The sequence below is a fragment of the Protomyctophum bolini genome (genome assembly GCF_963924005.1).
Source record: "Protomyctophum bolini genome assembly, chromosome: 9".
NCBI classification, from domain to species: domain Eukaryota; kingdom Metazoa; phylum Chordata; class Actinopteri; order Myctophiformes; family Myctophidae; genus Protomyctophum; species Protomyctophum bolini.
Window position 1 is genome coordinate 1304057 of NC_137870.1, and position 4228 is coordinate 1308284.

At 45.2% G+C, this 4228-nt stretch overlaps 1 pseudogene across 1 annotated transcript in view; it reads right to left on the reverse strand.

Annotated features, from left to right (window-relative positions):
- The window catches only part of LOC308321246, a 35276-nt pseudogene extending 32176 nt beyond the window's left edge, over positions 1 to 3100 (reverse strand). The window contains exon 1 of the transcript XR_013966217.1: positions 2445 to 3100. The product of XR_013966217.1 is annotated as an uncharacterized misc_RNA (transcript). The remainder of the gene's footprint in view (positions 1 to 2444) is intronic.
- Between the last annotated feature and the right edge of the window lie 1128 nt (positions 3101 to 4228).

The window sequence follows — 4228 nt, forward strand, 5'->3', positions numbered from 1 at the left end:
CACTGCTGTCAACTTTCAAAAGTATAGCCTATAGCCTATAAAAAGCGTCTCCTATAATTTATCTCAATGTAACACCGCTCTGTTTACACGTGTAGGCTATAGTAGCCTATACTGTTTTGCTTTATCTTGATTGTTTTGGCAATGTAAACACGTATGTTTTCTCGTGCCAATAAAAGCTCCTTTGAATGGAATTGAATTGAGAGAGAGAGAGAGAGAGAGAGAGAGAGACAGAGAGAGAGAGAGAGAGGTGGTGTGTAGGCCATGATACATTACACTGTATTCACAGAAAGCTCCAAAAAGAATGTCTTTCCAGGTTCCCTCACGCCGCAGCGGTGCAGCGCCAGCATGCTGAACGCTACACCAGCCTGGTTCACATTAGTCTTTCATTAAAGTGACTACACACACACTTGAAACAGTCCCGTTCAGTTAAGTGCGAGCCAAGCTGAGCTATATGCTACGGGACGGTGCTGCTCGCCGAGTCACTTCTCCCCAGAAATAAGTACTTAGGCCCGGCCTTGGCAGGAAGCCGCTGCCCGGCCCCCGGCCGCACAACTGGAGAACATATTGGTAATGGAAAGTCGATTGATTACGGTTTCCAACAGTCAGATTTAAAGCTTCGCATGCAGGCCAATGTTGTCGGCGCTCTTATTCGTTGCGGGTGAGGCTACTTTTTAGAATCATGGACAAGTCCAATTATGTGGTTTTGATGACTAAGATTGACTATAAGATCTTTGCAGCGAGTTTTCACATGACAGCGACCACAACATGCAGTCAGCAACTTGCATTAAAAACGTGTGGAAAAGCAGGTCTATAGGCCTACGCTTGTGCAATGTGCAATTGTTGTCAGTAGGCTAAAGCAGGCTAGTGAATTCATTTAAACTGCCCAATTCGGCTATAAGGATCTATAAATATTGTGATATTTCGAATGATTATTTGATGACTGTATACATTTCACGAGTGGACCCTTATGGGAGTGCAACTCTGAGAGTGTATACACATGCAGGCTACACATGGAAGGGTCCATTTGGTCCATATTGTAGCCTACACTAGTCTCAGAGTTACATTCACATATAGGTTTTTACACAATATTCACAGCATGGAGTCCCAGATGTAGAAATGCACGCCGTTAAAATGTGCGTCCGTGTATATCCTAATGCATGTCACACTGGGGGTCCGTAGCCTATATCCTAATGCATGTCACACTGGGGGTCCGTAGCCTATATCCTAACGCATGTCAAACTGGGGGTCCGTAGCCTATATCCTAATTAATGCATGTCAAACTGGGGGTCCGTAGCGGCGTAGCCTATATCCTAATGCATGTCAAACTGGGGGTCCGTAGCCTATATCCTAATCCTAATGCATGTCAAACTGGGGGTCCGTAGCCTATATCCTAATCCTAATGCATGTCAAACTGGGGGTCCTCGACATGAAAACGTTTGAAAAACACTGCTATAGAGAGCTGTACACACAATGTGGGTCCTTGACATGATGGAAAACATTTGACAACCACTGCTATATAGCCTATAGTCTATAGTGTCCATAGGCGGCGGGTGAGTTTTACCTTTGGGTAGGCTATAGAATTGCGTTTGGGGGGGGACTCTCGCGGCCGAGCGAAGCGAGGCCGCCGCCGCGGATTTATTTATTTATTTATTTCCCAGATGGTCTAAAAATGAGTTATTTAGCATACTTTTACCAATGAATTAGCCTATACACAGACAACGACTTTTGGACGTCTTTTTCTCAAGTCTCGAGTCAGTCAGTACTCAGTGTAGATTACCCGGCGGTGTTGCTGCCCCTCCGGGAGTCGCGGCTCATGGCTCTACAGACGGCACAGAGACAGCAGTCACTCCGCTGAACGTGTCAGTGTTGCTGCAGTGGTGTGAACTGTGAACCGTGCAGCCTAGGCACTGGTGCTGCTGAGTTCTGACACAGCCGACTCACAGCTTCTTCTTCTGAATTAGGCTACTTTATATTTGCATTGAAAAAGACATTTTGCTGTTTCCCAAAACAAACCAGCGCGCGGCCGCGCGCTACTCTTTGCTACAAAGCGACTGGAAGGACGAGGTTTACAGACATACCAATAGTAGCCTAGTCAATCATATGCTGTATAGTGTATAGCCTATCCGATCAGCGATCACCAGGGGGCAGCGACAACACACACACACACAATAGCCTTCTATAATGCTGCGCACATATATTATATATATTTAAAAAAATATCCAGCATAATTTTTGGGAAGGCTAAGCCTTCCCTAGCCTTATGCACCCGCCGCCTATGATAGTGTCTTATACCTAAAAACCTCTAGAACCACTAATACATTAATAACCACTAATAATAACCACTATAGCACCACTAATAATAACCACTAGCACCAGTCCACTGCTATAGCTATAGTCTAGTGTCTTATACCTAATAACCACTAATAATAACCACTATAGTCTTACCTAATAAGCCCTTGGACGGCAGCGCTTCTCTCTCGGACTGGATGGGCAGCGCCGGAGCCTTCAGCCTGGAGGCCACGGCGGAATGGAGCCATGACGCGCAGCACAGGACGCACAGCGCGGAGCGCAGCGCGGAGCGCAGCGCGGAGCGGCGAGCCTGCATCCTTTTACTAGGCTATACTCCAACCAACACAACAACTCCTTTCACCGTCCGCGACGAATGTCGTCAGAAAGCCTCCGCGGTGGCGTAAAAAAATAATAATAAATAAATAAAGACTTTGAACGTTTTTAAAAAAAAATAAATAAGTAAGTTGTAAGAAAGTTTGTGAGAGTTCTCCCCTGCTAATATGCTCTATATCGGCGTCCGTCCGTCCGTCGCGTCCGTCAAGTGTCCGTGTGTGCCTCTGGAGAGAGACTGTCACGTCCTTTAAAAGCGTCCGAGTTAAGCGAGACAGATCGGAGACGGAGAGAGAGAGACAGAGAGAGAGAGAGAGACACAGAGAGAGTTAAAGTGCAGGGCGGGCAGACAACCAGACCAGAAAGAGGTTTTTTCCTATATGGGATATAGGATATTGTCCGTTGTTCCTATAGGATAGGATATTGTCCGTTTCTTTCGACCCCCCCAAAAAAGCCTTGTGTGTCCATTCCCCGCGGGAAGCTTTCTGCTTTATACTGTCCTGACAGCTTGGAGCTGGGAGGGGAAGGGGAGGGGAGGGGTGGGAACGGGGGGGGGGGTTGGCTGGAAACGGGGAGGAGGGTCAATAAGCCATGTAACATATTTCTGAACACCTACAGTGAGAGACATGTACACAGTATAAGGAGGAATGTGTGCGTGCGTGCACGTCTGGCCATATTTACTCAAGTGCGTTTGGAGCTGCAGGGACCTATAAGTGGCTTAACAGAAACAAATGAAAATAGTTGGAATACCTCCATATTGTCCTGCGTGGCCTGACGATGGCCCTGCTTCTTCTCTCTCCTGCAATATGTCTGACTATAGGTGTTTATTTTGGCTCGGACCAAAAGCCTATTATATAGCCTATAGGCGTAAAAAACTAATTATTGTGAATTATAGTGAACTCGCTCTCGTGCGCATCACAAGACGCACGCATGAGCTAGGGGAGATTTTAGCCGATTGATTTAAATGCCATACGAATGTCAGCCGCTGCTACAACCCGCATGAGTAGCCTATATATATATATATAGGCCTAAAGGTCCCGAATGATTATTATAGACGTTGATTTGAGGGTTTTGTCCCCTTGATAAACACATTTGCCAGTTGAAGCATTCAGCAGTTATATAATATCCTACGGTGCCCAGCATGGGCGAGGAAGACCTGAAGGTCGATATTAGGTCTACACTGCAGGGTCAAGATCATTGCTATACAACACAAAGCTCCAATTATTAACATGAACTGGACCATGAGACATGAGTTATATATAGCCTATAGCAGCCTACTACTAATAATAATATTAATAGCCTATATACAAATAACAACAGCAATAGGCTACAAATTATAATTTATTTATGGCTTAATATGCAACATGTTCGTGTCTCACGTCTCTTGGGAAAGCTGTATGCGGCCCCTCTATAAGGAAAATAACCTAAATCAGCTAATTCGTGAGTTTCGAAGAGTAGGCCTAGGCTATACTTTATCACAAGACTAATTATTGTCCTCCTGCATAAAGATAAGCTATTCAAACTTTGCCAATGGAATTAGATAATTATATAGATCACATAACAATAGCATCAACGTATACTGTTGAGCAGCCAAACTTTATCATCCAATC